Genomic DNA, 13251 nt, shown 5'->3' with positions numbered 1-13251 from the left:
ATCAAGTTGTAGAAAGCAGATTTATAGTTTCATGTGCAATCATATTTTTAATTGTATTATGTTATGAAAATGCTTGTTTTATTATTCCATAAATTAATTTTTTTAAAAGGTGAGCTCTTTGAGAGCAGAGATTGTTGTACTTTTCTATTTATATTCCTTTCATCAATCACTCATTCATTCCTAGCTTATACTCTAATCTAACCCTGTTACAGGATGATTAGTTCATGTAACAGAAGATATTTAACCTATAAAAGAGATTTCTAGGGGGCATGATAACTATCTTTAGCTGGTTGAAAGGTCATAGTGGAAGAATGAGTATCCTTGGATCTATACAGAAAAAATGGGCATAAGTTCTAATAAGGAAAGGACTTGATTCAAGGATTTATTCATAGTTATTCAAAGTAAAAATTCCAAAAGTTCATTAGACTGGCTTAGAAAATGTTGCTTCTCTCTTATAGAAGTCTTCAAAAAGAGGCTAGATAGCCTCTGAAGACCTTTTTAACTCTGGATTCTCAGGTTCCTTTTTTCCTTTCCTTTGTCTTTTCTTTCCTTAGACCACCAAAACAAGAACCAGAGTTGGAGGTGAAGGCAACAAGTAGCTCTGTGGAGGAATGTGAAGTATTTTCCTTTAGGGCTTCTAGTGTTTTCTATATGCTTAGCAGGGTAATTTTCAGGTTAAGAGCTGATTACCAAGGACATCCTTTTGAAAGACTGAAGAAAAGATTCATATATTATCCCCATCCTCAAAGATGTCCAGCAGGAGGTGCTAACCACCTGTTCTTTATGAAGGGTCAAAGTGAATGTTTTCCTAATACTTTTATTTAGCCAGGAATAAGGACTAAGACAATTGCCCAAAGAAATGAGTAAGAGAAGTCTTATAGCTATCTTAAGGGTTCTTTTATGAACCTTTGGTCCGAGGCTACAGGGCTATTTTATGACAAAATTTTAGTTCGGATAGTCTGATTCACTAAGTAGTGTGATCCGACTGGTCTCTAAAAAAGGACATTTTCCTGAAGCAGCAACAGCTGATAGCAGCTAAGAAGCCAGGAGAGAAGTAGCAGGGTATTGGAGACATAACAGATTGCAGCCCAAGAAGGGGGACACTCCAAAAGAATATAACTATGGCCAGGAGCAGTACTAGACTGTGCTACAACAATGTACTGACCAAGCAGATCAGCAATTTGACAGATAGGGGTAGATCTGAGAAGTGGAAAAGTTTCCAGAACATGCCAAGGAATTGCTAGAGACAATTGTATTCAGTTTCAGACATGAAAAGTTTTCCAATCCACAAGCCCAAAGCAAATGGTGCTCAGGCCATGCTCCTGTTTCCAAGCATGAGGTTTGGGGGGAATAGACTTCCTTCCCCACTGGCATATGAATCTGTGGCATATTACCAATTTGTGTCTAGTTGGCTGAGAATAATTCATCATTGCCTGATTTTCTCCTGTGGTCTCCTATTTCAGTTAAATCTTTGCTATTTGACTTTTGCTTCCTACCTGATCTATTAAAAAATGCAATGGATGGGAGCACAAACTAAATATTGGTTCCTGCTTCAAATGTACATAACTGTGTGTTTTCAAAGCTGAATGAAATACATGTTCTTTGAGCTTACTATATAATTTTTTACCAAAGGAGAAGAGAATATTGGTGGAAGAAAAGCTGATAACAATGGTAAGCCAGGTAGCTGGAGTATGTAGTTTTTAGTTGGCTAATAGTCCTGGGCTCTGCATAGCACCCAGGGAAATTAGGAGAATTGAATAAATGAGTAATAGTAAGTAAAATTAACTGACAATAAACTGTTCTCTCCCCTATTTACACTCTCCTTATCAAAGAACAACAAGGCAAATGGTGTTGAAATAGGAAGATGCAGCTATATTGATAATAGTAAAAGCACTCACTAGCCAAGGTAAACTAGAGTCACATTTTGGGGCCTTTGTGTGGTGGAGCCCAGTAATTTAACCCAGAACTGTGGGGCTAGAGCTGTGAGCTATTGGTCTAGACGGGTGAATGGTCAGCTGTCATTTACTAGCCGGGTCTTACAGATTTCATCTGGGTTTAATCGTCAGCAGAGCTGCAGCTGCAGGCCTTCAGGGGGGTGGGGGTGGGGAAGGGAGGGGTTGGCATCTCCTTTTACAGAGCACAATGTCTGCACATAATTAGATGTCAGAACTTTTGGTTCTCCCTAATTAATGAAGAAACAACCTGGAACCTTCCCTGGCCTAGAATGCTTTGCTACTGTTGTGTCTGACTTGTTCTGCTTTGTGCAAAATCAAAGAATTTCTCTCTTTTCCTTATTCTTTATAAATTAAAATTTTCTATTTGTAGTTGTAAAAGATGTGCAATTTGCCTGCAGTTCCTGCTATAACACTAAAAACCTAAATAATAATTTTTCTTAAAAGCTCACAATGGAAGAGGCTTTCCTCTTTCTGACCTAGAATTAATCACAACAAAGCAACACCTTAGGTTTAGAAAATTGTTAATGAGCTTTAATGGCTCCTCCTAGGGGCCAACGAGATTATTGACAAATCTGCACAGGATGGAAAGGGGCAGTGCTAAATGAGTCTGCAATCTCTACAATCCAGGTTTATGGGCTGACTAGTTTTGAACGCACCGACTAGACTGGTGACTCTATTCATGTAAGGAAGCTGATTGGCAAGCATTCTGCAACTTACAATCAATTCAATAAACATTTACTAAGCACCTGTTATATTTCCAACACTTTACTGAGCATTGGGAATGCAAAAGAGGCAAAATATAGTCCCTGCCCTCAAGGAGCTTCCTACCTAAAGAAGGCAACAACAAGCAAACAAATATAAACAAAGGCTTAGAGAACTGTTTAGGATGCTGAAAGGTTAGTTGAATTGTCCAGGGTCATGAAGTCAATATTTGTATAGGGGGAAGTTAGAAGCTTCTCCCTGAATCTGAGAACACCTCCCTGGAAGCGAAGAATTAAAACTTGACCTAACTCCAGGAGGATACTTTTTGAATGAAGTAATACTGAATGAGAGCAAAAGAGTGATGATGCAGTGTCAAAGATCTTGGGACTCTTATTTTAGTGAAAGTTGGTCTCCCACTAGTCCAACCCATTTTCAAGGATAGGGAGTTTATTTGTAATCTTCAGCATTCACAGGTTTTGATGGAACATAGTAGAATAAAATGCAAAGCTTGATCTGTTTCCCTTTTAATCTTTCTTTTTATCTGCTATAATTGAATACAGGAGTGGGTCTAGGGCAGGGGTCTTAATCTTTTTTGTGTGTCATAGATCCAGTAAAGCTTATGAATTCTTTCTCAGAATGGTATATCAAATGTATAAAAGATAACAAAGGAAACAAATTGACTGAAATACAGTTATCAATTTTTTAAGTTTATAAATCTCAGATCAAGAGTTCCTCCTATGTTTATGAACATATGTGCATCTATCTATCAATCACTCGATCTATTTATTTGATTGTGCATATGTGCAAGGGTATATTAGGGTTATGTGTACACATGGATTATATGTGGTGGTAGGTGTAAATATGGATTTGTAGTGGAACATGCATTTAATGTGTTTGTAAGTATATGTGATATAATTATAGAGGGATGAATACAGAAATATATGCACATATATAAATATACATATATTTGGGCCATAAGTGGGGTTGTAAATATATATGTGTAGATGTAGATGTGTTTGGAAGGTACGTGCATATACTTTTACATATGTATATATATGCAATGGGTATAAAGTGTATGTGTATGTAAAGATATGGATGTATGCAAATATTCATGAAGAAGTATGTAAATATGTTTGTAAGAATACATTTGGGGCAGTTAGGAGGCAGAGTAGATGGAACACCAGTCCTGAAGTCAGGAGGACTTGAGTTCAAATTGGATCTCAGACACTTAATAATTACCTAGCTGCGTGGCCTTGGGGAAATCATTTAGTCCCATTGCCTTGACAAAAAAAAAAATACATTATACATATGCAAGTAAGATGTGTATATAGTGCCATGAATGTGTGTATATATGTTGCAGTTGTGTGTAGATGTGTATGCATGTACATGCATGTGTATGTATATGTATGTATGTGTACATATGTATGTGCATGTGTGCATGTGTATGTGTGTATGTGTATGTGTATATATAGTGGAATGATTAGCACATTGTGCCAGTGTTGTCTTGTGTATCTAGGAACATGTAGATACATATTATACACACATATGTTGAGGGGTATATGTGTGTGTGTGTGTGTGGGTGGGTGTGTGCACACACATGTATTGGAGCAGGCAAATTCTGAGGGGAGGGTTTACCTGCCCTTATATCTGCACCCACTTCTCCCTTAAGTGGGTTCTCTTTTGCACATCTGAAAAAGGCACAAGCCCTAGTTCATCTTTCCTCTTTTTCCAGGAGCAGTTTATGGTGGGTCCATTGTTTCATTTGGCTGCCAAATGTTAATAATTAAAGCAAACATTGTGATCAGAGTTAAATATTACTCATTGTGTTTACTGCTTTTGTGACTTCTGGTATAAAGGACCTAATATGGCATGAGCCCAGAATTAGGTCTTTGTCTTGCTGGGTAAAAGACTTGGTTTTCTTTCCCAAGCTCTCCCTCCTCCTGTCGATGGAGGCTGGGCTATAGAAGGGATCAATCCTTATGTTACCTAGAGCACCTTCAGTTTCTGCAGTTCTGATGGATGGGTGCTTCCGGACCTTTTGTTTCCCTGAGGTAACTCCACCACAGCTTTATGAGTTAGATGGGTGGGTTAGACATTGTACTTCATGCCACAGGAGGGAGCACGGTGTGCGACTCAACAGTGACCCTGCCTGGCTATTCCTGGGGCAGCATTAGTAGCACCCGAGGCAATGCAACCTTGGAGAGAGGCCCTTAGGCACCAACATTGAATTTTGAGTGTGATTAAGGCAGGGAAATCCAGAGCCCCAGACACTGGCACTTCATCTCCGGAATTCTAGGCATTGTCCTCTCATCTCCGCACTTCTCATGTAAGGCTACTGAAACTGGTATATCAGCTCTGTGGACTTACATTCTCAACCTCATGAAATAATACTGGATTAGTGCCTGCTTGTAGGTGGTGTTAATGCCAACTGACTAAGCTGGCAGTGAGGCTGCAAGGTGGGCCAACCCCTTTGAGAGATGGACAAAGGGGCAATACTGGGAGAGTCACTTTTCCTTCTATCAGATTATGGACTGTAAGCTCCTCGAGGACAGGAATTGTGTTAGATTCATTTTCATAAGCATGGCTCCTTTTCTTTCTCTCCTCAAGACCTTATCTGTAATGGATAAATATAAATGTTCCCTGAATTTTGTTAAATTTTGGGGCAACTAGGTGGTGCAGTGGACAGAGCACCGGCCATGGAGTCAGGAGGACCTGAGTTCAAATTTGACCTCAGACACATAATAATTACCTAGCTGTGTGGCCTTGAGCAAATCACTTAACCCCATTGCCTTGCAAAAACCTTAAAAAAATTTGTTAAATTCCTTCCAACCTCTTACCCTTCCCATTGGCCAATGCTCCTTTGTATTCTAATTATTCTACAGGTAAGATTCTAGGTCTAAAGTGTACAAGGCCCTGGCTTAGATGTGGCTCTCATAGATGTGGCTTTAGCTGACACTTAAACTTCATACCTCAGTTTCTCCATCAAGGGTGAGACAAAGACCAGCCCTGCTTTCCTTCCAGGCAATTCAGTAAAGATAAAATGAAACAATATGCATGGAATATATGTAAACATTTTCAAGAGTTATAAGGATCATATAAATCCAATGTATATGATTTAGCTGGTCCCCTAGAGACAAGGGTGCTCAACGATCAGAAGGGAGAACCCAGGTAAGGACTTCAGGTTCATTCCTCAGGTATCTGGGGTTTATAAAAACTCCAATTCCAAGTCTGACATTTAAAGCTCAACTTGGCACTGTGCTACAGCCCTAAATAGCAAAATTGACTTTTCCCCATAGAAGCATATTCTAAATTATGCTGAAGATACTTCATTCCAGTCTGCTTGAGACCCGATGCAACCTTAAGCAGCTTCCATAATACACAAACTGATTTATAACTGTGATCTTGCAAAGAGGAGTGGAAAAGAGCCAAGATGAGTTTCTGTTAGACAGAAATACTGGCATGAAATACTAACATCGTTATGACTCGGCTCATGATAGGCTGTCTCCTTTTTGCATGCATTGAAATAGGACATTTGGGGGGAAGACAGAAAGGGCCTTCAGGTTTTCCAAAAGGGCTTAGTTGTGAGATACGTGAACAAAGGTATAGAATGACCTTGGAGTGTTGCAGACTAGGATGTTGCTCTGTGGTGTGTTTGTGTGTGTTTGTGTGTGTGTGTGTGTGTCTGTGTGTGTGTGTGTGTCTGTGTGTGTGAGACACAAGGCCAGTTTAGAGTCTACAGACTTGCCCTTGCCAAATCTGAGTGTCCCTCTTGTTCTTTGAAGAGTGTTTGTGGCTGCTGCTTGCATTGTATCTTGAAAATGCATGTAATCTTGATGTTTCTTTGTCTCACAGATGCAGCTTTTCCTACCTCTTCCCTTTCCCTTTGCTAAAGGGATTAAGATGGCAGCAAAGGACAGATGTGTGATAAATTCCAGCTGTCTCTGTTTAGCATAAAATGATTACTTATGAATCAGCCATTTGTATTAGACAGGATTTATTAGTCAATGAATTAGGTATGTTAAAAAGAATTAATGAAAAAAGACAGCATGTAACTGTCCAAGGAATAGTAGAAAAAGTTAAATGTGAGAGGTTATGTGACCTAGTTGGTAGAACACTGGACTTGGAGTCAGGAGAGTTGGGTTCAAATCCTGCCTCAGAGACCAATTATTCAGACATTCAGTTTCCCCTTCAGTAAAATGGAGATAATAAAGCTTGTTTCTCTTACAGGATTACTGGCAGAAAGATGGTTTGCCAACCTTAAAGTATGGTAAAAATATGAATTAAGTGGTACAGATTGAGGGGAGGAAAAGATTCCCAGATTTAGAATAACTAAAGATACATTATGAAAGATATTGATCTGGAACTAGACAAATTTTAGATAGGCAGAAATGAGGAGCATGAAGTTCTTCCAAAACAAGAAAAATGGCAGTGGGCAGAAATGTCCAAAGCCTATTTGATCCTCTTTGCAATTCTCTAAGAAAGGAAGTACACAGGCATTGCCTAACTTCTCATTTATCCGATATGGAAACTAAGGGCCAGTAGGAAATGGTACAGATATTATCCTCATTCTCACTTGACAAAACTGGAAACTGAAGGCCAGGAAGATTAAGGGATTTTGGTTAACCTCAGCTGAGATGTGGCAAAGCCAGAACTTGAACCCAGATCACAAGATTCCAAATGTTATGTTCTTTCTATTGCATCATAGCTGTTCATAATATTGATTTATACCTCTGGATGAGATTCCCTCATAACTCAAGTCAAGGTTTGAAACTGAATATTAGCATCTAGCTCAGATTTGGGTTTAGTTTGGGGTCAGTTTATATTTAGAGTGGTAATAGGATGGCACAGACAACTGCTTTCTCCAATACTGGAAAAGGAATTATGTTTCCTAAATAGCTTGGAGTAGGTGTAAGTTTATAAACCTAGTGGTGAAGTCTTGTTTGGCTCCAGAGTGATTTAATAGTTGGGAATAATGTGCTGGGAAACAAGTGGTTTTCCTGGATATGAGCTGTGCTGAGCTTGCCTTGAGGCCTCACATTGTTACCAGATTAAATAGTGGATTGAAGTTGGGAGTTTGTTGTAGCTACAGCCTTGCTTAGTGCTGAGGCTATGAACTGAGTTTATTAGTGGAAGTAGCTAACTTATATAGATGCCTTGTCATATAGGCCACAATTTCAGGAGCCCCTGAGATCCACCCCCCCCCAATAAATACCATCCTTCTCTAGAAGATACTTCTGTTCTAGTAAAGACAGACTCCCTATCTCTGTTCCTGACTTTATCCTCTATTCTTATTGGACTCATGGTCAGGAGTGGCAATTTTAATGAGGCTTCCATTTGGGCCATCAACTTGGATAATCTGGCTCCTGGGTGGCCTTTGCTTCTTCGAAATCTGAATTGTCTGTTACCTGATTCAGTGGGTGGGATGAATTATTTCCTTTTGGTCTAAATAGGCTTTCATTTTGAAGAGGACCAATGACTTCACAGGGTCCCAATTCAAGCTTGAATACATTTAAATGAGACAGTTGCACCAGTTCATCTGTCTCACTCTGTTCCAGTCACTGAAGTCTAGTGGCAAGACAAAAAGTCAAGATGGTTGGTGATGGTCTAGAATGCAATGGATGATCTAGGCATCTTTGAAGCCTGACCATACTTTAAGCAACACCCTATCACCTGCTTCAGCCACTTTCATGAGTTTTGGAGCAAATTGTTCTCATTTCCCTACTTTATGGGGGCAAGTCTTCATATGTTAGGGGTAGACATTCCCCAATTCACTGAAAGATTTGAGGACTGTTGGGAATCCTCAAACTGGTTTAGCTTGACTGCCGAAATGGTTTTACTGGAATGTGGCTACTGTGACTGCTACAGCGTCTTAGAGTCACAGGTAAGTGTTGGGTCACAGGTAGACACATCAGAGATGAAACAGCCCTAAAAAGGGCTCAGCAGGCCTTCACTCAAGAAGTGCTAGTTCTCCCTGAATAGCTGGTATAGTAGATAGGGTGAGGGTTCAGAGACAGAAAGATCTGAGTTTAAATCTGGTTTCAGATACTTATTAGTTGTGTGACTGACCCTGGGTAAGCCACTTAAACCTGTTTGTTTCAGTATCCTCATCTGTAAAGTAAGCTGGAGAAGGAAATGGAAAACCACTCAAGGGTCTTTGTCAGGAATATCTCAAATTGGCTAATGAAAAGTTGAATACAACTAAAATGACCAAACAACAACAAACAGTAATAACACTTAACATGGTACATTTTACATAGTAGAAACACAGCAAACATCTGTTGTTCAAGTGATTCTTGAGTACATTTTAGTTAAAATAGTAGCTAAGGGAAAGTAGACAATTATGGAGAATGCTATTCTGAGGAAGAGGGTTGTTTGGCAAGGCATTCTTTTATTGTGCATTTCCATTATTGTATATGTTTATGTTTTTATGCTAGGAAACTCTTTTCTCTGTGGCACATAAGCTACTTTTTCATCATGAGACTAGTTGTCCTATTTCAATAAAGACTTGATAGACAGATAAAATAACAATTTTAAAATTGGACCCAAGACCTATAAATGCTTTCCTCTGAATCTGGTTTATAGATTTACAGCTGTTAAGAATCCTAGAGGTCATCTAGTCCAGCCTCCTTATTTTATAGATGAGGAAACTGAGGCTTGTGGAGGATATAATCACAATAAATCATATCTAATTTCCAGACTGGCAGAAACTACTGTAGTAGGTACTGGGGGGGGGGGAGGATTTTTGTCTTTTTAGTGAAAATGAAGCAAAATACATTCAAGAAACTTTTCACAGAGGGCAGCACCTTTTGCCATTCAGATGTTCTAGGGTTGAGAATATATGATGGTGGTTACATCTACCCAAATCTTTTTTTTTAAATCATTTTCTGAGGAGTCAAAATTCTTAACTTCAATGTTCAATTCAACAATCAATGTTGACTTCCCGGGAAAAGTTTGAGTGACATGCTGTGGCGTGTCATTTTGTAAAAATTTCCTTTCCTATTATACTATTATCAGAAAGATATTAGTAAGCAAATAAGTAAAAGGAGAAAATAGTGCTTTAGTCATATATTCAGAAATGGTGGACCATTTTTTAATTAGCCATTTTAACAGCTCATGGACCAACAATTCCCCATGGTTGCTAATAGAAGAATGGATTTTAATTTGAGCTCTTTCTAGACCCAGTATGCTTCCCATACCACACACTCTCTTGTTTCATTTGAGTTTCATACAAAAATATCAGGCTCAACCCAAGATTACAGACAACGATAATTGAAAACAGCTCATTGTCAATGCTCATATCTATTACCTTCTTTTCTAATCCATGTTATTGAATGAAAAGGCTGCATCAGACATTGTATTTCATACAATAAACACTAGAGGGAGGGAGTTAGGCAAAGGAAAAAAAGCAAAGAGTGGGAGTGTCTAGATCACATGTGTGAGCTTTTAGGGTAAATGAATTCCAGCTCTCACCAACGCAGAACAAAAGATTTTATTTAGGGAGATTTTTATCTCTGTATAATGCCTGGATGTTTTCATATTATGTCCATATTTCCACTCAGTATAGACTGGCTCAGAGTATGATAGAAGCTTTCAAGATCATCCAGTCTCATTTTATACATAATGAAACTGAGATCCAGAGGGATTTCTAGAAGAGTTGTGCCCTTCATTTAAAAAGCAAATAGGAAATTAAAGCATATTCTTTAAAAATTATCTGTCAAACTTTTCACTGACAGGAACAGGGCTTCTCCCTAAGCACTATCTGCTAAACAAAAACTTGCTCAATCTGTTCCAGGGCATAAAACAAGAAAGGGCATCAAAATTTGTTGCTAAAATCATGACCTTGTCTTGGCATTTGTACAGACAATGTGATCCAGCTCCATGTGTAGCAAGCAGCACAGAGAATGGGGAGCCCTCACCCCAGAGTCAGGAAGAACTCAATTCAAGGTTCTATCCCTTGGTCAGACTGGAAGTGTGACTCAGGGTAAACCACTTCATTTTTTCAACATCCCAGGCAACACACTAATACTTTAAATTGCAGATCTTCATTGATAGAGTTTTCTTACTAGGGAGAGAGCCATCTATTACTGAAATCATGAGACCCTACCTTCCCCCCAACCCTTCCCCTGCAAAAAAAAAAACACACTAGAACAAAACAATTCATATTCATGTTTTAAAATAATTTTTTAGGATTTCTGTGACATTTCTCACCATGATCTCACAGTGATGAAAAAGTAAATTTCATTAACCTTGATTTCCAGATAAAATAAAAATGGAGGCTTAAAGGAGTTTAGTAAATTGTATAGGTTTACAGAGCTAGTAAAAGTAAGTAATGGAACCTGGGCTTAAACTCAGGTCTTCTGGGCCAGGTTCAGAGGTCCCTCTATCACCTATCAATTGCTAACAGTTCCCACCCTTTACTCCAGAGAGATTTCATTCATTCTTCCTTCAAGTACCAGCAGATATGGGGCTATTTTTACAAGTCATTCTTTAGCTTCCCTTAGTGAGGACTAAAAGAGAGAAACAGTTGTACAGCACTTTTTAACAATAACAAATCGTCATCCTAGATCCAAGGATCCCTCTGCCCTTTCACAACCCTTCTATGAGTTAGTTTACCATGAAGATCTCCATTTTTTAGCTAGAGGGAAAATCATGGAATTTAATGGCAAGTCCAGTATCAAACATAGTTCTGCAGAAGCTGGGATTTGAACTCTGTGCTCCAAATTCCACTTTTAATTCTTTTTTTGCTCATTGGAAATGTCAAATAGGTAAAGAGAATCCACATACCTAATTAATTATTAACATAAAAGAAAGGTGGAGAAGAGAAGGTTATATGAAAAAATAACTTGAAATGTCCTTGAAAAGAGATTTAACTAAAAACTAAACCTTCACTTCTATCAAATATCCTGAGTATAATTAACTATACAGAAAACAGGTCTTTTTACCATAGCTGTTTAAAAGTTCCTTATTAACTTCCATCCAGTATCATCATAATAAAACATGCTACATTAATAAGGGGCTCTGCCCTTTCCTAGTACCCAGGGTTAGTGTCTTACCTAAGATATTAGCTTATATATCATGAGAGCAGTAATTGGATTATGATCGTACTCAGACAGCCTCTGTTGGTCACTATAAATTACACTGACAAGAAAAACTAAGAGCCAGAATTTGGGTATTGAGTTTGTTAGTCATGCATTATACTACTTACCTTTCAGGGCAGACCTTTAATTTCAGAAAGTGCTGAAATGCATTACTGCACCCGTTATCAAAAATCTTTGGCAGACGTATCATTTATCCTTGTTGTGGTAATAAACAGATTTACAGTGTTCTGGTATTAACAATCCAGGGGGAAGAAAAAATGCATTCATTTAATTTTCCCTTCTACAAATAAAATGAAACATTGGATAAAAAAGTACTTGGATTTAAAAGACTCTTGAGAGATACTGGTGAATGACAGAACGTCTGGTTGATTTACATGAAGCACCAAGTGCTTCTATGAGAATAGGTTAGATTTAGATTGACGAGCAAATGTGTAACCAGACTTTTGGCTGACAAATGGCAGAACTATGCCAGGGTATCATTTCTTCTGGAGGGATGCTATAAGTAAAGATAGGGGATAAAGTTCATACACTAAAAGACATTCAAACAGTGGGGAAACGAATGTCAGGGTTGCTGGAGCAGACAAAAGAAGCATATGCAAATTTTAATATCCCAAAATAGTATTGGGACAGTTTGACAGTTGTCCTGGAATATAGACCGGCTGTATTATATGGACTAATCCAAAATCTGATGGTTTGCATATTCTATGCATGTCTGCATTCACATTCCTTCTGGGTGATTGTGTCCATTTTCAGATAAGCCTGTTTCACTGGTCCCTTTTGGGTTAAGTCCCTATCTGCTAAATGGGTCTTATTAACTTAGATGAGAAAATGCAAATGAAAACTGATTAGATAACCCTACAGTAAATAGACCAGTGCCAGAAATTTTATGGTCCAAATTGGATTAGTTCTATTATGGTTGGTTGTGGGGCCAGGAAGGGGGGGGGGGGGCGGAGAGAGACAGAGAGAGGGAGAGAGAGAGAGAGAGAGAGAGAGAGAGAGAGAGAGAGAGAGAGAGAGAGAGAGAGAGAGAGAGAGAGAGAGAGAAATATGGATTCTCATATGCTTTCTGTCAAGGAAGATGAGTTGTTTTGACCACATCAATCTCTTGGGTGCTGAAACCCATTTAGTGTTTTAGTTTTGTCTTTTAGAAAGTTGTATCTCTTCAAGAGATACCGGCAAAAGGAGTGAGGGGTTGCCAGCTCAAGTAATCTGTGGTGCTGCACAGACATTGGTTTTGGGGGGAGAGGCAATCAGTTTCCAGTGATAAAGGTCCACATTTGGTTTTTAGCTCTCCAAGGGCACTCAGATGGATGATGTCTGAGTCTAAAGGAAAATTCCATCTGAGGTAAGAGCTCTAATTTAAGCTCTTGCCATTGAGATGTCTTTGCTTTTCTTCTTCTTCTCTGGAAAACAGATGTGATTATAGCTTTTATTTGATTACTTTATAGAATTGCTGTATTAACCAATAATAGCCTAGAAAGGAGCTATTCCTCAAA

At 38.6% G+C, this 13251-nt stretch overlaps 1 protein-coding gene across 3 annotated transcripts in view; it reads right to left on the bottom strand.

Annotated features, from left to right (window-relative positions):
* ITGB6 (integrin subunit beta 6) overlaps window positions 1-12137 on the bottom strand; it is a 221424-nt gene extending 209287 nt beyond the window's left edge. For all 3 annotated transcript variants that reach the window (XR_012474287.1, XM_074215871.1, XM_074215872.1), the window contains exon 1: window positions 11863-12137. The gene's annotated coding sequence lies outside the window, so the exon portion shown is untranslated. The remainder of the gene's footprint in view (window positions 1-11862) is intronic.
* Between the last annotated feature and the right edge of the window lie 1114 nt (window positions 12138-13251).

This window comes from Macrotis lagotis, chromosome 1, assembly GCF_037893015.1.
Source record: "Macrotis lagotis isolate mMagLag1 chromosome 1, bilby.v1.9.chrom.fasta, whole genome shotgun sequence".
NCBI classification, from domain to species: Eukaryota; Metazoa; Chordata; class Mammalia; order Peramelemorphia; family Peramelidae; genus Macrotis; species Macrotis lagotis.
The sequence above is the reverse complement of the archived record's forward strand: the minus strand, read 5'-3'. Positions and strand labels throughout refer to the sequence as shown.